This window comes from Heliangelus exortis, chromosome 24 (assembly GCF_036169615.1).
Source record: "Heliangelus exortis chromosome 24, bHelExo1.hap1, whole genome shotgun sequence".
NCBI lineage: Eukaryota > Metazoa > Chordata > Aves > Apodiformes > Trochilidae > Heliangelus > Heliangelus exortis.
Window position 1 is genome coordinate 341,536 of NC_092445.1, and position 24,669 is coordinate 366,204.

The 24,669-nt window shown below is 45.7% G+C and overlaps 1 protein-coding gene across 6 annotated transcripts in view; it reads left to right on the top strand.

Moving 5' to 3' along the window:
- Positions 1 to 790: 790 nt before the first annotated feature.
- HIVEP3 (HIVEP zinc finger 3) overlaps positions 791 to 24,669 on the top strand; it is a 221,950-nt gene continuing 198,071 nt past the window's right edge. For 5 of the 6 annotated variants that reach the window (XR_011730444.1, XM_071767461.1, XM_071767460.1 and 2 more), the window contains exon 1: positions 1,710 to 2,225. The gene's annotated coding sequence lies outside the window, so the exon portion shown is untranslated. Of the gene's footprint in view, positions 920 to 1,709; positions 2,226 to 24,669 lie in introns of those variants that run through there. The other variant, XM_071767459.1, reaches the window with a different exon arrangement.

Consider the following 24,669-nt stretch of genomic DNA (forward strand, 5'->3'; position numbering starts at 1 on the left):
ACATTAAGTCTTGGGCTGTCTTCCTACTTGAGCCATTTCTCCACTCTGGATAGCTTCAGGCAAACCCTTACTTCCAAATCCCAGCTTCTCCAGCTGTTAAGATGATGAAAAAAATAGCTGCTATGTCTTGTTTGAAAGATCTTGAAGGTAGGGAGGTGGGCAAGTGGTAAACAAATGCACTGACTTTGAAAATAGGTGAAAAAAGAAAGCATCTATTTGTCGGGCATTGTCCCTCCAAGCATCTATGGTACCTCTAGTGCTACTGGAGCTGCAGCTCTGGAGCTGGTGCTGGAGGGGGCCAGCAGAGCCCCTCGGTGTGGCCCGATGGAGAGGGAGGTGACTCCGTGGAGCAGAGCAGATGTTCTGGATCTCCATCATCTGGAAAATACTTCTTGCTAGCAGAGCAACGCACCCCTGTGGGTCAAGGTCAAGCTGCTGGCAGGCTGCATCCTTCCGGAGCTCAGCCAAAGTGGCATAAAAAGAGAAAAAAAAACCAAAACAAAAGAAACAAACAAACAAAAAAAAGCAAGCCCAGACACCCCAAAACCCATTTTCTCTCCCGTTTTGATGGGCAGGCCTGTGCCCCCTGCCCCAGGCTGTGGTTTGCAAGCAGTGGGGACCCGTGGGGAGCGGGCAGGCAGCGATGCTGGGCTGCTCCTGACATTTCCGCCTGCCAGTGCCCAGCCAATTGGCGAGGCTGGAGCAGCGACACATGAAATATGATGATTTTCTGCTGAAGAGGAGGAGGAGGAGGGGGGAGAGAGAGAGAGAGAGGGCGGGAGGACCGCTGGCTCCCGATGGTTCGCATGCCGGGGGCTGCAGAGAGAGCACCGGGCAGGGAGGAGCGCGGGGTGCGGAGCCGCAGCACCTCGGAGATGGCTCCTCGCTCCCTGACCAGGAGGATGCCATTGCCACCCAGGTGGGCAGGGTGCTGCTGGCACCAGGAGAGGCGTTAGGCTGCCGGGGGACGCTGCCCTGGGGTGCCAGGCCCGGGGAGCCTCAGCTTTGGGGGACCCGGCACCTCCATCCCCCGTGGGAGAACTGGCCTGGCCATGCCCCCCGGGGAGCTGTGCCACGCAGGGGGCTGCCGGAGCTTTGCGGTGCTCGTTAGTGGAGGGCTGAGCTTTTCTGGGGGCTTGGGTTCGGTTTCCTAAAATACCCAAAAATCTCACTCCCGGAAAAATGCTTTATTGCTGTGCCAGGGCTGTTCGGTTCAAACTTCGCAGCCTGATCCTTAGTTTGATGGGAAGCACTTGACAGAGCTCCTTCTCTGCATGTCATTAACCCTCTCACACCTCAGCCTGGGATGGAAACTGTTAATACCTCAAATTCAGTTGCAACAAATTTAACCCTGATAAGGAGCAGCTCCCTGAATCGCAGCCAGCAGCTGTTAATTTTTATAATGACAATGCATTTATCCAAGAGCTGAGTGGCAAGTTTTCTGTTTATTATTCTTCCCCCCAAGCTGGGAGGGGGTAAAGGAGGAGGGGGGGGCATCCTATTAAAAAAATAATAATCGTATAATAATCTTCACGAAGAAAGACTGCTTGTGCAAACTGCACCTCCCCCTGCTCTGGCTGTGCCGCTGCTGCTGCTTTATTAATTTATTTGCACCCTGAGTGACAGTCCTCCAGAAGTGATAATTGGTGCACTGTATCTTTAAAAGGTTAAAACCCTTTTCAAAAAGGCCTAGACTCATAGTGGGAAAAGACAAGAGAGGCTTTGGCTGGCTTTGGATCCAGAAAACAGCTGCTGATTAGAGTCTGCGTCTTCGGGCTGAATTTATTACATATTTTTCAGCAGCAGGGATTCTAAGAGGAAGCTTCCGTTTGGGTTTCTTGATCGTGGTTTATTTTTATTCAGAGGAATAACAGAGGAAGGATTTGTTCCGGCTGGAGCATGCTCACAACCTGCAAGATCTCCCATTATTAAACTGCCTAGTTTGGGGCTTTAATATACATGTGTTTTGTTTTTTTTAAATTATTAGTATTTTTTCTTATTAGCGTTGTTATTGTTTGGCAGCGTGCATCTGTTGTTTTTTGTTTTTTTTTAAATAATTTATTTTGAAAGGAAGCTGATCTCGTAATGAGCTTTCTCCTTCCTTACTTGAAACAGGTGCTAATGAAAGAATGCAAATAGCACGGGCTGAACCGAACATTTCATAAAGAAGGGAGCAGCCACTGACCCAAAACAGCCCGGGATCTGCCAGCCGACACCCAGCAAAGGTAAGCACCGGCGGTTTTACTATGGTTTTTTTTTGGTGGTGGTGGTGTTGCTCTCTGCGTACACATTTGCCAGCAGTACATTTTTCTCTCCCCCTCCCTTGCTGCGGGTGCACAACCGGACGGTGAGATTCCATTTTGCCTCCCGAAAGGTGTCAGGTTGCCACCGAGCCTCTGGCCCGCTGCACAGCGATAGATCTCCCTATATATAGATGTATATATGTGTATCTATAGCTCTCGGTGTGTGTGTTCCCTGGGTGGCCGCGGTGCCTGCATGGCGCGATGGGCGAGCTCCCCCAGCCCGAGGTAACCTTAGCGGTGTCAATCAGCCCCCAGTCAGGCTGTAACCCTGTCCCCGCCACGCTCCTTGCTACTTTACTGCTCTCTCCTGCTTAATTAGCCCTGCCTGTCGCATGAATTTATCGTCGCTTGACAGCAACTTCATTTTCTCCCGCTGTGCATAAATTATTAATTTTTAAATTATTATTTATTATTTTTTTTTTTTTCCTGGCTGGTGGTAGGCAGGGCTGGGGGGTAGGGGGATGGGGGAGGTGAACACTGAGTGTTTTGGCGATGTGCGGGATTGCCAGGGGTGTGCAGAGAGGCAGGCGCCTGGCCGGGCACCCTGGCTGCTGTGTTCTCGGGGTGATGGATGTGTTGCTCCCTGGGGAGGCTCATCCTCCCAGGGGGATGCTGGGTGCCTCTGCTTCCAATACTGCATGTTGATTCCCTGTGGAGTAGAAGCAGATGTTACCTGATGCTACAGCATGCTTAAACATATTTAAAAAAAACAAACAAAAAAAAAAAAAAAAAACAAACCCACCAAAAAAACAAAAAAACCCAACAAAAAAACCAAACAAACAAACAAACAAAAAAAAAAAAAAAACCCAAAACCCAACAAACCAAGCCACCATAAAAATTATTGCAAGCCTCATTTTAACAGCTAGATCCCTACCTATGGCTGGATCCCCTTTTGCCTGCACAAAGCCTGGGCACTGGCTTCTTTTTTTTTTTTTTTTTTCACCTTGCTTAATTTTATTTGCATGAGCTTGGGGCTGTCAGTCTGGCAGCACTGGGTTATTATTCTGAAGTTTCTCCTTTGCTGGGGAGCTCATGCTGTGGCAGAGGCAGGGGGGGCACCTGCAGCCCCGTACAGGACCTGCCCCATTTCCCACAGCTCTCACTCGGGCTCTGGGGTTTTCTGCTCTGTTCCTACAGCTGAGAGCTTGGGCTTGCAGCAGGGACTGCAGTGGCCTTTCTGAGGGCCAAATCCAATCCTTGCTGGGACCTTCTTCACCCGAGGGCAGAAATTAGCCCTTTGTCTGAAAGTTCGCAACTGTATCTTGGTGTGATTAGGTGTGTGTTAGAGCAATATATTTCTTTTCTCTGTCTCTGTGGAAGAGTATCTGTAGTTTTTTTTGCCTGACTGTTAAGGAAAGGATCTGCAAAAAGTTTAACCCAATTAATTGTGCAAGCTGAGGATGGGCAACACATGAAATAAAATGCTTATTTTATATAAACAACCCCTTGAGGCTCCCTAGAAAGAGAACTTGTGAATATCTAACCTGCCAGATAAAAAGTAATCAAAACTGAATATGCAGTCTGGTCCATCCTGTCCCACCCCCCTACACCCCTGAAAGCAAATAATCTTTAATTAGGTGTTTGATACGGGGTGCATGCAGGCGAATACATATAAAAAAACATTTTTGAACCATTGGTAGGAGAATACTGCAAGCCTGGTTTTGGCTGGGTGCAGGGCTGTGAGCTCCTTGTGTCTCCTGCCCTCCTGCTCTGCCAGAAATGACAAACCCAAATGCTGCTGGGGAATGACAACCCCCAGACCGATGCTGTGGGCTGCAAATGAACCATGTGTATCCCCAAACCTTGCTTTCCCTTGTGCTGAGGGAACCATGCTCAGCTTGCAGGGGGGGCTGCATGGTCCTGCAGGGACTTCATGGTTTTCACATTGTACAGATGGAGTGCACCCAGTGCTGGTTTGGTTTTGGTTTGGTTTCTAATTTTCCTTTTCAGAGGCTGCAAATCCTCCCAGCTGCACCAAAACATGGGGGGAATTGGTCTTTATTTCTTACTCCTCTCAGCCAGCCTGCTTGCTCAGTGGGATTTCTGCAAAGCTCTGCCATGTGGGAGCTTGCTGATGCTTCCAGTCCCGAGCTCCCACTCTGCTCAGGCTGCTGCAGAAACAGTTTTGTAGAGAAACAGTTTTGATGAGAAACCTCCCGAGAAAGCCCAAGAGGGTGGTGACTAAGGAGGAGGAAGGGAATGTGCTGTTTTTCCTATCAAATCATACCCTGTGTAGGGCATAGGGTTCTGCTCTGCTGCCTCTGGGGCCATGAGACCCTTCATGAGGCACCCAGCCCAAACCCTCCTCCCAGCAGCTTGACCAGGACACAGAGGATTAAAGCATGCTCTGCAGGGGTGGTGGCACCTGAGCCTTGCCAGGAGCTGCTCTTTCATGAGGTCTCTAATACCTTGGGACCGGTGGGAGTTGGTGGCCCTGCATCCCTCTGTATTTTATTCTTTCATCAGCTCTGGAGAAAGGGAAATGAAAGTGTTGATCTCCCAGACACTGGAGCTCAGGTCACCTGACCGTATCGTGCTTGTAAAGGATGCTATTCATTATTTTGTTTGACATACTTGTAGAACTATAAATGTTCATGATGTGCAAGGTCTTGGCTGTTGAATTTGTCTCCAGCATCTTGGCTCATTTCTGGTAGAGGTTGTGACTTGTCTCTTCAATCAAGTTATGTAAATGGGGATATTTGCAGGGAAACTGAGAAAGCTGTGGATGGGTCAAGAAGTTTTGTGGACCTCCAGAGAAGCCCAGATTCACAGTGCTTTAAGGACCCCCTCTTTGGGTTCCCTTTAATTTTGGATTTCCTCCTGGTCCTGGTCCTGGTCTGGTCCAGCAATTATCAGAAATCTCAGCTATCTGTGTTCATGATGTGGAGCCTGGTGAGAAAGGGATCAGTGCCAGGAGAGCAAGACACAATATTGATCTAAACCCATCATTTTTAATTGGACCAGTTGGGAGTGAGTCTCTCTGCCTTGTGCTAGTAGGAGCACAAACCACTCTGGACTTGTTTGGGGCTGAAAAATATCTCTGTCCTCCATGTTAAGCTAAATACTGCAGCTGGCTCAGTTAAGGCAGATGTATAATGTGGAGTAGTGTGGATGCACCATGGAATAGCACATCCCAGCCTGCTGATTTATTTGATTGTTTAAAGGTGCAAGTTGTTATCTTGGGGGACCTTCAGAAATAATTGAGGGATGGTTCTTGCTTACCCATATTTAACCATACTTCCTGACCTTACTGCAAAAGGGATGTCAGAATTCATAGCTGTTTAGTTCTTTAAAAAACTCAGAAACTTTTATACCAAGAATGGAAAGGCAGCAGCTACGTAAGTCATGGATTTGCTCAACTCTTATCTCAGTGGTTAACTGAGATGGTGGTGGGGGAAGAAGCATAGCCTTTTTTTGTTCCCATTTAACCTTTCTGTGTCTTACTTTTTCTTCTGTGTGGGAAATGGGGAGGAGGAAGGGGGAGCCATTTGGCCAAGATCTCAGTGTGAGTCCCTGGCAGATTGAAAATACAAGTAATAAGTTTTGACTCTAAGCTTCAACTATCGACAGGCAGCACTTTCTGTATTTTTATTTTATTTTATTTAGATTGCTGTTTGCAGGGCAGACACCTCCGCTGTGGGAAAATGCACAGGGGAATGTATTTTACTGCATAAATCATCCCTGCACAGATGATCCTTGCTGCGAGAAGTAGGAGCAACCCTGGATCCTGGGGGTGTGGGTGCTGTCGTGGGGTCCAGGCTGTTTGGAGGTGAACTCTGCAACTGGTTGCTGTTACCAATGGCTTGAATAATTTACCAAGGCACGTTGCATGCAGTGTGGCCAGCTTGGGCTGCGTGTGAAAGCCCTCGTGGATGAGGGACGTGGGATGCTGCTAGCATCCCCTGGGAGCAGAGGGAGGGGGAGCCCCAGAAATAGCTGCTGGGATGGTCCCCAGGAGGAACCCAGCTGCTGGTCCCAGCCTGGGGTTGGTTTGGATGGTTTGTTGTGACCCAGGATGCCCTGGTGACCCTGACGCTAATGGCCTGGCTGATCTGCTTCTCCCTGCAGCTGGGAGAAGAGGATCCCACAGCCCTGCTGCTCCAGGGCTATTTGCAAGTTCTCTGCATGGGAATTCCATGGGACTTGAAAGTTTTGGATGGGTTGTCCACCCCTCAGAGTGCCTGGAGTTTTCAGTGCAGTGGAGGAATTGTCTGTTGCTTACTTCCCCTCCCTTATGCCACCTTGTCACTCTGGCAGCTCTTGATGTAGGATGCTGGGACAACTTTGAAAGGAGTGTGGTTAATAAAATCCAGTGAAGGAGACAACCACGGGTGGCTGGACCTGGAGGAAGGTCCTAGGGCTGCTGCTGACTCACTGCTCTACGTTGGGCGTTGCCAGAAAAAAGAAATGAGTAAACCCTGATGTAACAAGTGATCTGCTGCAAATAAGTCACCACAAAATTTATCATTCTGTTAAACTGTGAGTGTGGAAGGTGAATGCTGCTTATGATGATGTCAAGGATGACCTCAGAATCCTTTAAAGTACACCTATGCTACAAACAAAACTTCTAACCCACTTCTTTTAGTTGATCTGAAGAGTTTAAATGCATTCTATAGGTCCCAGTGGGTGTTACCACTAAATGATGGATTTGATTTCAAAAGGTCTAGTGCATTTGAAATAACTTTTGCAGCTGGAGCAAGCACAGGGTTCCAAATAATTGCTTATATGCAAAAGTAGACTCTAATCATGAGTCTCTAATTATGAGCTCTAACCAGAGTCCATCCTACATAGTCTGTGTTTCAAAGGCATTTCCAATCCTTACCAGTCCAGTTCCCCTTTACCTCTGTGTCTTGGTACATAAAACCAAATTCATCATCCCTCATCTCCCTGCTTATAGCCTTTACTTGCTTCTGTGCTGGCTGTCATAGTCATTGCAATCCTGTACATTATGTTCCTCTCCACCCCATTTTTGGTTGCTTATATCTTGTATTTTGAACATATATTTATCATCTCTGTGGTTCTGCCATCACAGTGAACGTTATGGGAGAGTGAAAATTGCTGAGCCAAACAGGTTGTTTTGTTTTTAATGGCTGTTTAAAAGCAGTTTGGCCAGGTTTCTTCTGAAAATTATTTGCTGCAGCGGATCTGTTGCTAGAAATGAATTCTCCTGATGAGCCGGTGCAGCAGGGCTGACTCCAGCCAGCACAGGCAACTTCTGCCTTCCTGATAGTGCCACTTGGTTGTAAGTGTAATTAATTCACTGGACAGCAATTTTATTCAGTGGAAAAAAAAAAATCTGCTACCTGGCAAGTGAAGGACATGTACTGTGCACCCGTGGCAGATTGAAGGAAAATATTTAGAGTGGTTCTGTGTCTCCAAAGGAGATGTGGAGCCATGCCAGGAGGAGGCAGCTGTGTGGCTCTGACCACCCCCTTCAGGGGGTGCACATTGATCCTGGGCCAGCTTCAATGGTGAGAAGGTGTCCCAGGGTGTGTGCTGGCCAGGGGCTGCAAGGTGCAGAGCAGAAACCACAGACTTCACATAAATTCAGTAACGAATGGAAGGTATTGCTGGTAGAGCCAAGGGAGTTGCTTTTTGGAGTGCTGAATATCTACCTGGTTTGGTTTATAGTGAGAATGAAAGACATGCTTCTTAGCTGTGGCAGAAAATACATTATTTTAGTCCTCAAAGACACTGTGGATTAAGTATAGATGGGACTGAGTTTTCCCATGTGAAACCCTAGTGATCTGGATGCAGAAGGCTTGTTGAAAGTTGAGCACCTAGGTCACACAGCAAATGAAATCATTAATTGTCCTCAGTCCTCTGCACACTCGTGTGTCTATGAAGTGAGACACGTGTACCTGCTCTCCCAATGCCAGGGGATGGTTGATGGGAGCCCAGGTCTGTTGTTTCCCTGCCCTACAGACAGTTTATGACAAGAAAGACTCATTGTTTCTTTCTTTTTTACAGAAACATTTTACTCTGTAAGGCAAGAACTGTGTTCCTTGGCTTCAGTTCTTGGTTGGCACCTCAGCACTTGCCAGCCCTGTGGGTTTTGGTGTGCCATGGGTGTAACTCACACGCTGTTGAGCAGAGAGATGCTCTTGTTGTTTGTGTAGTGTCCAGCTCCATGGGACCCAGGTCTTGATGGAGATTTCAGGATGTTTTGTCAGACAGAGCACATGATAATATCAGTAAGGAGATGCCCTTCAGTGAATTGTGCAAAGACAGTGAACTTGGGCAGTCCAGAGCATGCAGTGTGCTTGGCTGACCATGAGCTATGAAGAAGGTGACCGGGCTGTGTCCATGGGGATGCTGAGGGGAAGAGCTCTCTGCTCATTTTATGCAATCTGTATTACTGTGCTCCAATTTCTGCTTTGGGCACTGACAGGGATCAATAATATAAATAACAAAACACTACAAGAGTGTAGGTAACAGCAGAACTCAAACATGTTCTGGAAAGCTTGCATGGGGGCACAAGGGAGGTAACTCAACTCTCAGAGTAGCTGATTTAGGGGGACAGGTTGGCTTATGGTGAACACAGGAATGCAACAAGTGATGATAAAGCTATCCAGAAGCTCTGCTGCTGACAGGACCTATTTTTCCATTGAAATTTCCATTTTTCCATTGAAATTTTGGGATGCAAGGGGGATACCTTCCCTCCTGGGTTAACCAGCTCACCAGTTCTGGTGCTGCCTTGCATTTCCCAGTGCAGTCTCCTGGTGGGATGCTATTGCTTATGAAAATTTTGCAAGTCATATGATAATCCTCAGATAGAGAGGACTCCAAGGAAGCTGTAATTACTCAGTATCCATAGTTATCCTGCACATTGGTTTGGGATGCTGGGATGCTGTGTACACTTTTGAGGTATGAACCCATCCCTGTGCAGTCTGTTGTTCTTTGCAGAGGTTGGGAAATTGAAAATTCAAGAGGCCAATTTTCTCAGTTAACTGTATATAACAGGTTTCTGTTGTTATTTCAGTCTTTTTTTTTTTTTTTTTTTTTTTTTTTTTCCAGTCATTTGGATTTTGCTCAATGTTTACCATTGCAAAAGCTGCTCAGAGACTGATGCTGTCTGGAAAAGCATAGTCTCAAGTCAAAAACGCATATCGGAATAAAAGTGTTGATTATGAAAAAGAATATATTTGATTCTCCATGGCTGAGTAACCATAAAATGAACTTGGTACTCAAGAGCAAACTGCAAAGCTACATCAGTATCACTTAAATGTTGCGAAGTCAAGCAATCAAAAGATTAATAAGTAAGCATTAGGTTGAATATGTAATTGTAATGTCCCTGTACCTGTGAGGTGTTTATCAGATAGAATGCAATCTTGTCTTATTTACAACTTTTAATAAAAAAATATTTAAGATAAGCTTGATCATGTGATTAAAGACTTTTGACACATGGCCAGATGCTGTACTCTGCCTTTATGTTTGTGTAAATGAGAGCAGAGGGTGGCTGTGTACCACAGGGCCTATGCTCAAGTGGCTAAAAAAAGGGCTCTTTGTTCCTGTGTAACTGCATTTTCTGCATCTAGAGGGCTGTAGGGAAGGGACGGTCCCCTCCATAGGGCAGAAAGAGAAAGTGAAGATTGTAGACATCTAACTGGCTCAAGGAGACTATTTTTGCAACTGTTTATAAAAATCACAGCCTCAAGCAGAAGAATTGCCTGGATTCTCCAGACAGTGTTTTGGGAAGGAAATTCAAGCCCCTCAAGGTGGTGACTCCATCCCTGCAGTAAAGCCCTGAGCTCCTCAAGGCTGGGCTGGGTGCTGCTCTGGGCTCGTCTGGAGCAGAGCTGGGGCTGGTAGAAGGTCTGGTTGGGGTAGCAATTGCAACCCTGCACCCCAGGGTTGGTCCAAGACCCAAGGATTCTGTAGTTTCTCACTTTTTCCACAGATTCATCCCATGCAACCAACACCTTTCCAGGCTTAGAAGATGAGTTCCTAATATAGTACAATCCATTTTGAGGTTGTCCCTGTGGGCTACCAGCTTTAAATGTCCTTTCAGCTTCCAAGGATTCAGAGGTATTAATAAATACTGAAGCAGGCAGCCCAACTTTTTCATGGTCGTCATCAGAACCATCATCGGGTTGGTTTGGCTTGGAGGGTAGTGCTGGATTTTCAAATGAGAAGCTCCTAAAACTCTGTCCATCTGGTGGTGATTGTAACTGGGGACATGAAGACTTCTCTGGTCTAGGTTTGATGACAGGGGGCTGATGGCTTGGCACAGGTGGCTTAGGGAGCACTGGTGGCACAAACAGTTCAGGTTTACCACGTTCTCTTGACACTTTGGGCTCTACTGTTTTTTCAGTAAGCTGTGACAGCTTGGGTTTAGTGCTTGGTAGTGGAGGAGGAGTCCGTGGCGAAAGATTTAAGGTTTTTAGCTTCTCACATCCTTCTGGAGTATCAAGAACTTGAGCTAGAGGCAGAAGCTCTGAAGGCAACGCGTAAAAATTCTTTGACAGACAGGTTTTTTGAAAAGAGGTAGAGAGGGCACAGGGTGTAGCTGTTCACTTAGTCTTTGACTTGATGATTGACTCTATACATGTAGGTTCAGCTCAGCACTATAGCTGGGTTTCTCTTGCATTTAAGAGATCCTCTAGTTTGATATCAGGTAAACTTCAGAGGAAAAAGCATGTATCTCAGAGAGAAGTGAATTTTGGGGATTCTGGGGGATATTTTGAGCCCAGCTAGCCCTGCCAGGGAGGACTTAAGAAAATGAAAGTGCTCCTCGCTCTTAAGAGCTCTGCAATTCAGCAAGATGGTCATTAAACTGAAGTGTGGGGCTTGAGCCTGCTCCTTGCAAAAAATGAATTGAAGGGCTGTGATTTTGTGCTGCAAAGATGCAGCTGGGAACTGAACCCCTCCTGGTCTCCTGGAAAAGCCTTCCTGGCCCAAGAGTGTTCCAGGACTGCTGGTAGATGATCCTGGCTCACTGGATCATCCTTATATGCTGGCACTTTGTCTACTTGTTCTTAACAAGGTGGAATTGTTATATTAAGTTTTTATGTAGTTTCCTATAGTACCTTTTTTCATATATATGTACTATTTGTTTCTTAAAAAAGACAGAGAATTCTTAGTGCTTTTACTGGGTTGTGCCACTCCTCTCAAACTTGTGCCAATAGAAGTAATCTGTAAACTCAGTAATTGTAGACTTGGTATTGACTGGATGACTTTTAGTGTTGCAAACAAAATATTTTACTCCTTCACACACAGTTTTGCATTTGCATCCTGTTGAAATCTGTGAAATGGTACAACCAGCTCCCAGCAAACAACCCCACTTGCTTTAGGGGAAATGTTTTTCAGTAGTCTAAACCTTTTTAAAGCCTTAAAGCTGCATAAGCAGCTTAAACCCCTCTAAAGCCCTAGATCATTTTAAACAGCTTGTGCCAATGTAAGGACTTAGATAATCTTAAATACCTTAAACAGATCTAAAGCTTTAGTGAAAGAATTTGGCCAGTCTCAGATTTGGTTGATTATTTGGCTGATTTTACAGGTGCCTTGGCCACCACCGGGTGACTGCCCAACCACTCCTTGCTGGAAGCTGCCCTGATTTTCTATTTTGTGATTTTTACACTTTGAGTAGTTGATGCTTTGATACGTGAACACAGCACTAAAGTATGAATCTGTAACCTTAAGTCTGACTAGGTGCTTTGGTTGTGATGGTGTGTAACTTCTGTACACAGCTCCAGGTTATTTCAGCTAAATATGTACCTAATTTGCAGGAGAAAATTAATTCTGTTAGACCAGTTGAGGATTTTCAAAGAATCTTGAGAGCCTGAACTGCCCTTTGCAGTCAGGATTTTTAGAAATTGCTTATATAGCTTTGAAAATCCCATCCTAAGATGTGGTAGCTTAATTAAACCTCTTCAAAAATGTACATAAACAGAGGAATGAGTCCAGACTGTGCCTTAGGTTAATTTGAACGTTCTCTGCTGGTTGCCTGCTTCTCACTATGGCATCCTCATGGAGTTAATGTAAGGTCAGACTTGTCCTTCATTTTGCAAGGAAAAGCAATAAGTAATCAGTGTCAAAGAGCTGAGGGTGTCTGATTTTTCCCTAATTTAAATCAGATGGAGTTTCACTTCCACACCAGCCCTGAGAGGCTGAGTTAGCTGCTTTCCCTTGGAGCACAGCTTTTCTGAAAGCTGAAGGAGCAGCAGTCCCTGGAATATTTTCCTTAGGAGGAAATAATAATTGAAACTGATAGTAACAACAGTATGGCAGTAAGAAGACACTGTCAGCAAAATTTTCTCCTCCAACTCCTTCACAGAGAAAAGGAACCAAGGTTTTTCCCTCCTGCTGAACCCTGGGGTACCATTTGTACAGCTGGGTGGGTTTCCTCCCCCTTGACCTGAGCTGCAGGCCCTGGAGCAGGGAACCAACTTTTCAATAGGGTGGGCTATGACCTTCCTCACACCCAGGCTCTTCCTCCTGAGCATGGTGGCCAAGGGGGGTTAGTAACAAAACAAGTGGGGTTTGTGTCTCTGCATGTAAAGTTTCACAGAATCACAGAATTTTTAGGTTGGAAGAGACCTCCAAGATGACCCAGTCCAACCTTTGATGTGAATCTTAAGCTGTCTTCTCAGTTGCTGTGTATAGTGTATTTGAACAGCCTCAAAGAAACTGGAGATGGAAATGGGGAAGTTCATAGGGAAGACTAACTGGGAGCAACCCTGGTATCCCCATTTTGTCATCCTCATGGGCTCAGCCATGTGCAGTATCTGCTTTTCAATCAGTAAAGCACACTGAGCCCTGGCTTGGCGAGGAGACAGAAGTTCAGGATTTTCACAGATCAGAGCTGTTGGAACTTGCAAGAAACTTTAGAAAACTAAGAAAAAAGTTTCAGTCTCATTTTTAGTCATCACTGTTTTCTCAGGTTCAAGTGTCAGGTTGCTAACACAGGTTATTCACAGCGCAGCTGCTAATAAGTTCTGGTATCCTGCATTTTATTCACTTAATAAACTAGTGTTTATTATTCATAGAAATAGTAGGTAAGTGCTTCCTTGGAGGTGAATTGCTTTCTTTCAGCCTTCCAGGCTCTGAATTCTCTTGTAGATATTATCATTCATATTTAGAGCAAGAAGCCTGAATGCTACCTTAGTATCTCTCAGAGTATCAGGTGGAAAAAATCTGGAATTTTACAAAACAACTATTTTTTAAAAAATCGACAGAAATCAACATAGGATACAGAAATTCCCAGGGGTTACACAGTGCTGGAGATTATAGTCCAAGCCTGTCTCTTTGAGAAGCTCACCATGGGTGCAGCTCTCTTGTATATAATTAATAAAGAATTCTTAAGAATATCTGGCCCAAGGAGCTCAGGATGAAGTTTGCTAGAAATGTAAACATATCACAGCTGGGCAAACCACAGCTGAAGCAGGGCAGAGAGCAGAGCAGCTTTCTAAATCTGATTTCTCCTTTCTGCCTGACTTCCCCTGTCTGTAAGCTGGTGAGTAGGGCTGGCCTGGCCTCTGAGGATGTCCTGCAAAGTTGTGATCTTTGCATCTGTGGCCTGGGTGCCCTGGTTCCCTTGGTTCAGATGGGTGGTGCTGGTTGCTGTTGGGTTTTGTCCTGTTGCTGGTTTTGGAGCTGGACCCAGAGCATTGTTCCCTCCTCTGGAGATGCTGAAGCTCCTGCTTCCCTGCTGCTGACAACTTGGTGCAATGATTTTTTTTTACTCAGCTTAGCCATTTTGGTTTTTTTTTTTTTTACTCTTGGTTTGCTGCAAACTCCAGATTGTTCTCAGCTCCTCATGCCTCTGACTGGAGGCTCAAAGCAGAGATACAGAACCAGGTAACCGCTGTGCCAGCCTCTTACTCCCAAATCTGCCCATCTGTATTCTGTGCTGTTGACAGAAATACAGGAGAATAAATTTCATAAAGCCAGGATTAATAGAAAAACAAAGGCCAAATATCTTTTTTTCTCTTCCTCCTGCTTGCTGTTTTTCCAGTCCCCTCTTCCAGTTACTAGGTCTGGCACACATACACCTGTGCCATTGCTCCAGTATCCCAGAGCCCCACTGGGTGCTGCAGCAGAAACCTGGGGGTGCAGATGGCCTGAGCCTGGACAGGGGGGTACAGGACACGCTGGAGGGGACCTTCCCTATCATTGCCTCCCGGAGAGAAAACAGAAATAAGCTGTTTGTTCCACTGCTGTTCCCAGCTGGCGTCAGGATGGACACCAACCAGTGCTAAGGCAAGAACTAAATGGATTTAATACAGTGTGGAGTGTGATGTGTGTCACCCCAGGGCTTCTGGCAGCCCCTGTGTCCCCCTCTTTGCTTTGCTGGGGGCTGCCAGGCAGAACCCTGAACCTGGGAATGAATGCAGATGGATTGGGCATGTGACGAGCATTGTTCAGTTCTGCCCCAGCCATTGTGGGATGCAGAGAATAATCTGGAGTATCTGGGGTCAAAGGAAAGAGCCCAGCTGCCTGATGTAGGTGGTTGAGGTGAGAGGCTTCCACTTTTATTTTCTCCAGTTTGTTCACACAAACTGCAGGGGTACGAACAAGTTGGTGTTGATCCTCCCATCAGTTTCGCATTCTGTGGAAGGGGCCCTGATTTCTGAAAGCTTCACCATCCAGGACATCATTTAAGCGTGTGCTGGCCTGTAAGCCTGTGCTTAATTGCTGGCCTGGATAATGATGTTGCTCTTCATAATTTTCCTCAATGTTTTCGGTTTGTTGTTTTGTTGTTGTTTTTTTTTTTTTTAATTCATGTCCAATGCTGTCACCCTGTGGGCTGCAAAGCTGGGTGAAGAACTGCGAGGAGTGGATGTGGCATCCCAGCCCCATGGGATGAGCATTAGGATGTGGATGAGCATTAGGGTTAACATTGCTGTTGAGGAAATGGGCAATGTGGAGAGAAGGAAGCTTGTAACTCCCCAGTAGAACTCTGTGTTATTTAGTGGGGTAAAGTGGTGAATACAATGAGCTGTGGGGGGCGATAAAACACACAGGGTTTGTAGCAGTGAAAGATTTGTCACGTTGGGGGTGTTGAGTAAGGATTAAGGAGACTTTTTAGCTCTCAGTGACTTGCTGAAACTCCTCAGCCTCATTCCTTCAGGGACTTAGTGACTCAGGGTTTCTTCCAGATTTCCTAGAAAGCTCACAAGTTTTTTTCTGGAAATGCCTGGGCATGGGCATGAGAACAAGTATGAAAGAAACGTGTGAGATGTGGGGCTGGGGGACTGCAACTGTGTGGGTGCAGAGCAGTGAGGGCAGAAGACTTTCAATATCAGCTTCAACTCCTTTTTCTCCATGTCAACTTATATGATCTCTACCAGGGTGTCTGAGAGGTGCTGGGTGCCTGGACTGAAAACACCTGTGTGTCTGCACCCTGGGCAGGATGTGTCCTTCCTTCCCTTCCAAAGCTCACTGACACGTTGCTGGAGACTGTGTGCAGCCCAGATGCAGCTTCATGTGAAAAGTGCTGATGCTGCAATAGGGCTGTGGATTGCACTCTCAGAAATATTCCTTCTGGCATGGGATGGTGCCCTTGTGAAAGCATGGTCGCTACAACACCTGCTATGCTTGGGGACATGCATTTCCCTAAATATCATGCATTTCAAAGTCCTGATACAAGTTACAGCACCTGCTGTTTCTCTGAGGTGTCTGTTGTATATACCTATGTATATTTATTTTTAAGCTCAAAAAACTCATTAGTGTTGCAACAGGGTTGGAAAGGTCTTAAGATGTGGGGCTAAGTGACAACCCTGGCACCCTCTCCAGGGGTCACTGGAGAACAGAGATGAGGAGTTTTTATGTCCTCTTTCCTGCTTACACATGAAACCCTTCAGAAAATCGCCCATCTTCTCATGGGAACTGGATGAGAGGGATTGTATCCATCTTATGGTGTCAGGAGGTGAAATGGAAATGCTAGTGCCACAGAGGAGCTGAGAAGTGGGGGGAATGCACCCCAAATTTACAATCATTTTTTTTTTTACCCGAAGATCTTCATAACCTTTCAGTGGAGGCAGGGCACAAGCTAACCCCTTTATTTTTGCTGTTCATCTCTATAATGGGAATTTAGTCCACTCTGGGTGCTCTGCCATTCTGCAACAAAATGTGATATTGTAGGAATAACTCCTTGTACATGAAATAAAATTATTATATTATAAAATTGTCTTGTTTTGGTACAGTGGAAATGGCTTGTCTTCCCCAAGCTACCGTCATTCCATGCTTTCCTGTTGTCACATGCTTTCCTTAGGGAGGTACCAACAGTCTTAATTATTGACCCTGTAAGGCAGGGCAGAGTGACATTATTTGTCAGTAATACAATACTGGAGGAGCTGCCCTCCTCTCTCTAATTTTCCAATAAGCCAATGGAACCCCATGCAGTGCTGTGTTCAGCCAGCCCTTTCCCTTACAGCTTTCCATGCCTGCATGTGGTGCTTGCATCCCTCCCATCGTGTGAGCAATTAAGTGAGGTTCAGCAAACAAAGCTCTTGCCTGTGCCAGGTGACTTCACTCTGTCCTCCTAAGGACAATTTATGTTGACACAGCAGGGCTGTGTGGATGCTGTTGGTGTCCCTGTGCTTTGGGAAGATGGATCAAAGTCCCTGAGCATGCAGCTGAGTCATCTTTTTGTTTGTGTGTTACCTGAGGCTGGGAGATGCTGTGCCTGCTGGTCCTGTTACCTGCAGGAGGCTGCAGCACCTCTGGGTGCTGTGCTGGGAGAACTGAGGTGTGAGAGGACACCCAGGTCCCACTGCTGGTGGTGGGGAACTTGAGGGAATAGTTTTTAGGAGGGGAGTTGGGTCTGTTTCATGGGTTTAGTGTCCCTGTGTGCTGGCCATGGTACCCTGGCAGCAGCAGGGGACTTACAGGGGGGCTTCTTAGAGATTTTCCTGCCAGTGGTTTTGTCCATCACTGTGAGAAGTGTGCAGGAAGAGCAGAGTGAAAGCACAATATTTCTGGTTTAAGTTGTCAGAGCTAGAAGAAAGCTGTGCTGTTGTGAATTACGCACAGACATTATTGTTTTCTCAAGGTTTTCAGGGCAGTGCTGCCTGCAGGCCAGCTCAGCCCCATGGCTTTGCAGCCCATCCAGGTGTGTGCTCATCAATAACTCCTCACTCCCAGGAAACTCAACTTAAGCCATGAGACATAAGGGGTGGAAATGAAAAGCAAACAGGAAAGGGTTGCAAGGTAACAGATGCAAGATGCTCAGGGAGAAGATGACTGTGCAGAAGGATGGAGCAGGTGAGGGAGTGTTGTCCTCTGCAGATAGAAAAAGAGAAAATGGCAATGAGACCCATGGGTTATAACAGAAATATTTCTAGAGAATAGAAAAGCAGTAAAAAAAAATCCATTTCCTGAAAAGAGTGTCTTCTGATGGAAAGATTTTGCCCTTTTTGCACTTTGTGTTACTGTGCCCATGAATATGCTTTTAACATGTTTTTTTATTAAAATTCTGATGTTGCATAGAAAACTCTTATATTTTTGGGACAACTTATTCTAAGCCCATGAGCAGCTAATGTTTGGGGGTTTTATCCTTTGTGGCCCATCATCTCATATAACAACTTTACTGTTACTTATTTTTGCAAATGCTCCCGGTATCTTACTAAGCTCTTGGCTTCTACTCTTGTGACACTGCTGATTGACTGATTGCCAGTGGAGTAATTGTACTTTTTTTTTTAAAAAAGCGCCTTTTCTTTTAAATACTTAATGCTGGTTTTGAGTGTTATTTTCCATCATATCACACTTGACATTGAAAAGTGGTGTAATAACCTGCCAGCTCAGAATGGTATATATATTTTTATATAAATAATAAAAAAGGATTATTATTTTTTTCCACTAAGTATAAGGCTGGAACAAAGGAAAGCAAAAATCTTTAATTTTTTTCTGTAACATCCAGAAAGTTGACTGTGTTTTTGTGCTGGAGGTAGTAGTTGTTCAGAGGAAATAACTGCAGTGGGATTGTTGCAAGGGCAAGTCAAATTGATGTGGTGCACTGCAAAAGTTGTGGCTTAATGAAGCTGCATTCAGAGATAGTAGGAGATACATATTAAAAACAAAGAAACAAAAAAATCCCAATTACTTGTTCTGTCCCCGAAATTACCGCAAGTGTGTGCTCCTGAGTGAGGTCTCACCAAAAGTTGGCTGCTGAAGGGAAGGAGCAGAGACTTCCTGCAAGGTGCAGCATGTGGGTCATTCATTACCCATTTTACACACATGCAAATGGAGAGCAGCAGTGGAGTGGGCCTCCTTCCTGGCAAAGTGGGTCTTGAGCATTTGCAGGACTAATCAGCTAGGAAACAGGCCCTGGGGAAAACCCCGCTTTTTTATTTTTTTTTTTTTCAGGGCACCAAGCAGTGACTTGCAAGACAAAAGTGTTTGCTTTGCACTGTGCATTTTGTTTTGTGTCTCTGGGTTACATGGGAACACACCTGCCATTTTACTGCTTCCTGCAGCAGATGCAAATAGAGCATCCTCTCAGGAAAATGTTACATCCCTTAAAATAAACTCTGCTGCTCAGTGGCACGTATTGTCTCTGGTTTCGTGCAGGAATGTGTCTGAAAAAACAGAAAGCCACAGGATAAAAATGCCCACTAGTAATAAGGAGAGGGGGTTCTGTGAAAGGTGCACACAGCCTGCTGCTGTTTGTTAAGTTGCAGGGGTGGCTGGAGGGGGATTGTGGGTTTTTTTGTTTTTCTCTCTCTCCTTTGTCCTTTCCCTCCCTGTTTGGCTTTGCAGAGCCCCTTGCCTGGCTCTGTGCCTGCATCCCACGCTGTGATGGGCAACGCTACTGCCTTTGGCTTCGCTTGACCCTGGGTCTGCTGGGCAGCAGCAGTGGGTACCAGCTGCTCCCTGCCTCCACCATGCTGCCCAGATTGGGGCTGCCTTCCTGCCCATCTCATTTCTCCTTTCTTTCCCCTACTTTGCCACTGAGCCTAAAAGCCCTAAGAGGAGAATTGAAGGGTATCTTGAATGGGAGAGAAATTTTCTTGCTTTTGGTTTCTTTACCCTAGACTGTGTCTGGTACATGGAGACCTTGAAGCCTGCCTGGTACTGGACTTTCAGTCTCAGGTCATCAGGTGACTGCAAAAATGAATAAGGTTTCTCTAAAGGGTAGAAAAAAGGAGAGAAGCAGAAGTAACTCCTTTCTGCAGCAATGAACAGCAGGGCCCTGGGTGAATATGGAGTTTGGGGGATGTATTAGCACAGCAGCGCCTGTGTTTGGGGGTCTTTTGGGTTTTTTTTTTTGTTTGTTTTGCTTTGGGTTTTTTTTACTTTGGTTTGGTTTTTTGTTTGTTTGTTTGTTTGTTTGTTTTTTTGTTGGTTTTTTTTTTTGTGGTGACAGCTAGGTGAGGATTTACCATCTTCTGCAGTGGGCACTTGGGTTCACAGGATGTGGATACTTGCAGAGATGCTCAGGGACTGTCACCTGAAAAATAAGTGGCTGAGTCACTGAAGGGGCTTTGCTATCTTTAAAATCACAGATAGGATTTGCTGCCACCATTGTTTGAAGACGAAGTTGATAAAGCTGAGAGAACCCACCTGGAGGTCACAGTGGTTGTTCAGAGGTATTGGCTGGGTTTGGTTTTGATTCTAGTTGGGTCATTGAGTGATGAAATGGTTGGTATGGGGAGAGGTGGGGTTCTGTGGGGATAAGGGTGGATCTGCTGGGAACAGAGAAGATTTTCAAGGTGATTTCAAATGTCAGGATTGGAAATAAGAAGGAATGGTATGGCCAGGGAGAGAGGGGACAAGGATCCCCATGACCTTGGTGTGCCTATGGGACATGGCACAAGAGGGGAGAGCTTACAGGGGACTGGGCAGGTCAGCTTACGGAGAGAACTGAAAATGAGGTGTTGAAGGTGTAGTGAAATGAGGCAACCAGGTGCCACTAATAGCCAGGCAGTGGGCATGAACTTGTGTTAAGCCCACCTGTGCCTGATTAGGGTGTGCCCCCAATGCGCATGAGCAGGACTGGGGGGGCCAATCAGGCACAGGTGGGCTTAGCACAAGCTCATGCCCACTACCTGGCAATTAGTGGCACCTGGTTGCCTCATTTCACTACATAAAGGTATCTTGGTAGAGAAGGGGCTGAGGAACACAACTGTAATTGATGGAAATTACTGCTCAGAGAGGCTCAAGGTTTTCAAGATGCTGCAGACTCCTAAGAACAGTCTTTTATTGGGCTAAGGTCTTCAGAGACACAGGAGAGCTGATGCTGGGATCCTGGGGTGGGATGGGCTGGCAGGGCTCCCTGGGCAGAGATGACTTATGCAAAGCAGAGCTCACAGGAGTGACTGTCACAGTCTCTGTTTTCACAGCATGAATTTTTCTTGGCTCCTAAACACAGGAGAGGGGTACCAGGGCATGCCTCCCCATGCTGACAAGAATTCCCCTCGAGGCTTTCTGGGTTCAGATGTCTTTTCCCCAGAAGTGCTGTTGGATCACTCCAACTTGCTGCTGTTCTTCCCCTCCAGTTCCTCGCTTTCAGCTGGCAGCATCCCATTCCTGCTGGAGCAGTGTCTGTGGGCTCTGCCCTGCTGGGAGGATTTCTGGAGGCTCTGTGGCTCCTTTCACATCTTGGCTGGGTGTGGGGGACACAGCACAGATCCTGCTCTGTTATGTTGGGGTAACAACCCCTAAAAAACCTTAACAGACTGCCTTAGGCTGACCCTTGGCTTGCACTGGGGTAGCTGGAAGCCAAGTCTGTTTGCAGTCACTGGTTGTAATATGCTGTCCCATCTGCTGAGAAGTTGGGGGCTTTTTCCTGAGTGTTTGCATGTGTCTTTCCTTCCAGTGGTGAACATTCATCCCTCCACACGTGGGACCGACCTCTTGCTATCAGCAGTGTCTGCACCTGCCTGGGCATCCTTGGTCCTGGCAAGCCATGCCAGACATTCTGCCTAGAGAAGATCAGAGGCTTTTTCTTCTTAATCATGTGCTTTTCTTGCCCTAAGAAAAACATCTCTGTGCTTCTCTTGTTAAAAGCAGGAATCCTAAGAAAACACAGAGAGGATCTGTAGTAGGGATCAAGCCACCATCAGCTTGCCCAGACAGCTCTGTTATCCTAGCAGAACAAACCTCTCCACTGGGACTCCAGTAACCTCACCAGAGGTAATCGTGCATCACCTGGATATGATGTCATTGCACTGTGGTAGTCTTATTTTGTTCAGTGCAAGCAAAGGAGGCTGATGAAATGTCTAGCAGCATGAGCAGGCAGCATCAGAGACTCGAGCAGGGGGATTTATGCAGCCAGCTGGAAGAGATCCCCTGTTTGGGCAGCATGACGCTCCCTGTCCTTTCTCAACATGCTGACTCCTGTTATTGTGAACAACCTGCTTGAGGCTCTAAGGAGGTGCTTGGCATAGCCTGGCCTGGAGTTTGTTGCCACATTTTTCCATTCCTCCGTTGCTGGACTTGTAAAAATCTTTTTCCCCCATGTGATACATGAGCCTGGGAGCATCTTCCTGCCTGGAGCCTTAATACAGTATTAGATGCAACTTGAAGGGCTGCAGGACTGCAGTAGATATCATCCACCATTTTCTCACTAAAGTTGGATTATTGGTACCCTCCGAGATCTGACCAGTGTGCTCTCAAAGTGTGTAATATCAGCTGGACACAGGGGAGGAATTCAGGCTCTGGTCCAGCTCCCACTGTGTTCCACCAGGTAGGGTTGCCAGACATCCATGTAACGTGAGATTTCCTGTGTTTCAGACTGCCAGTTGTACTGCAAACATAGGGGATGCTGTTCTTCCTGTCTTTCCTGCACAGAGTTAACAATGGGATGTGAGAAATCCCACTGTTACCTGACCCTTCGTATTTCTTAGAATCTTCATTGTCCATCTTTTTTGTTTGTTTGTTTTTCCTCTCCCAGAAGTCTGGATTTGGCCATCAAGCTGTAAGCACAAAGTGACCATTGGAACATGTTGAGATTTTCCCTTTTGTGTTATCTTTTGTTATCTTGTTGTGTTATCTTGTCCACTTTTTGTAAGGCCTTTAGCAGTCAGTTAAACTGCATCATGGGTGAAAGTCTAAGTCATCTCTATCAGATTATTTTATTAAAAAACCTGGTTTTATTTCTTGCTTGATTATCAGTGAAGGAGCTGATTTTGCAGGCAAGGGAAGTGCTTCAGGTCCCACCTCTCCAAATTTCTGCAAGTTTTTGACACTATGTCACGTAGGGAATTGTAAACCAAGGGGAATGGAGATGAGCTCGTGGAGAATTATTAAGGTAGGAGAGGCCCTATAACTGTGTTATAATAGTGTAATAACACTGTGTTCCCTTCCAGGTCTTACTCTATTAAGGCTGCTCTCTTGAGGAATTTCTGCCTGCTGGACAGGCAAAACCCTGTTCTGCCTCCAGCCAGCCATTGACTTCTGTATCTGCTGATTCCGGGGTCTTTGCAGGGATATGGACCCCTAGTGATCTCCTTGTTGATAGTGCTGTAAGAGGTGTTGAGGTCAAAAGCTGAGCTCAGCTTCTTTGCATTTTAAGAATTTGCTTTTTAAAAAATAACTGTATCGAGTGAGAATAGGGCTTTTGTTTGTTTGATTGTTTTTTAAACAAAAAATGACAAAAGATGTGGCGTTTGCAGAGTTTGGACCAGTTGTATGCTGGAGTTGAGTCCAAATGTTGCAATCTCTCTTCTGAACTCTCTCTCTGAACTCCCCAGCCTATAAGGGTCATGTTATGTTCTCAGTTCAATCCTGAGGGATGTAGGAATGCCAAATACACCAAGCTTCTGGGCTGCAGAAGGCCTGTGCTGCCACTGTGCTTTAGGCAAGCCTCAATTACTTGCTTGTTATCAGTGTTGAGATCAAAGTATGTAATTTAAAGAACAAATGCAGTAAATACCTTGAATTTATGTATTGACTTTTTTGGAAAAGAGGATTGTCACAACATGCTCAAGCTAATCTTTTGGATTTTGCATAAAGACCTGGGGAGAGAGAGACCTAAGTGTTACCTGAGGTGTCTCCACTTACATGATGCACTCTGATTTTATCAGATTACCACTGCCTGCTGTGTAATTCCTGATTCCACACCTTGGCGATCTCTGGGATCTCTCTGCAGCCTGAATATCCTCAGGTCTCTGGGTTCTCAGGGAGCTGAGTTGGTTCTCTTTTCATCTTCTAGGCACTGACTTAGAAGTTAGTGATTTATTTTTCTGCTCCAGATTTATTTTTAGGATCTGCTGAAAAGTTGCATCCCTTGAAAAGTAAAAGCAGTGTTGGAGAGTCTGATGAAGAGCTGATCCCTCAGGCTCATCAGGCCCTTCCTCTTAAACACATTTCTTTTGTTACATAGCAGCCTTTTTTTCTGAAAATGTGATGTATCCAGGGGAGAAAGTGTGAATGAGGTGTCACCCAGGCTAAATCCTGTGCCATCTTAGTGCCCTCTGGAAGTGGGGAAGAGGCAGGGGTCAGAAGATTCCTTGGTATTGCTCCCATCCCATCCAAAAAGGTTTTTTTCTCTTCCCTAACGTTAGAGCTGATGTCCTTAGTCCAGGTAAAGTAACAGGTGATGTGAGAAGCACACACAGCCACACATCAGAGATGCAGCAGCCATGAATATAGTGAAGTTATTTGCTGTTGTCTTGAAATTCTACCAGGATGCCCTGTACATAAATTACAGATTGTGAAAATTAAATGCATGAATGAAATGTTGCAAGCTGAAGCTTACTTTAACAAGAGGAGTGATGGTTTAAAATCATGTTTTGTGAATCTCGTGAGCAGTTTGAAAGAAATTTTTTTTTCTTTAAAACAGTTCTGCTGCAATGCTGATGTTTTAACTGCACTGAAACTATTGGACTTGCATGCTGGGAGGGTTGTTATTAAGGTGTCTCCACAATGGGTTTTCTTATCTCCTTCAGCGGAATATTCTGAATGTAGAAGTGATATTACTCCCTGTAGAAGTGATCGTTTTATCATGTGTACTTCAACCTGTAGTATGCTTGCTTGAAGAGAAACCTCTTCTAAAAAATTTAAAGTACTTGGTTTGGGGTTTTCTGTGCAAGCTGTTGAGAGAACTTCTGTGCTTCTCAATGGACCATTCCTTGCCAAATTGCAATGCTTTTTTAATATTTCCTGTTTTCTTACTTAAAAAAATCCAGCAGTCATCCCCACAGATGTCTGTGGTGTTGTTCCATCTCCAGTCTTGCATTTCCATACTGAGTTTTGAAGGCACAGGAGGTGACCACAGCATCAGCAGGTGCCCTGCACCAGCACTGCAGAGCATCACACCCTGCCTGGGGACAAACCTGTAGAGAAACCACATCAGGAGATGGATTCAGTGATGCTGCAGCCCTTGACAACATCTATACTCAGCCTTCAGGGGCTGCTGCTGCTGCTGGTGAATAATTGCTATTTGGGGCTCTCTTCCTTTCCCCCACATGTAGCAGATGGG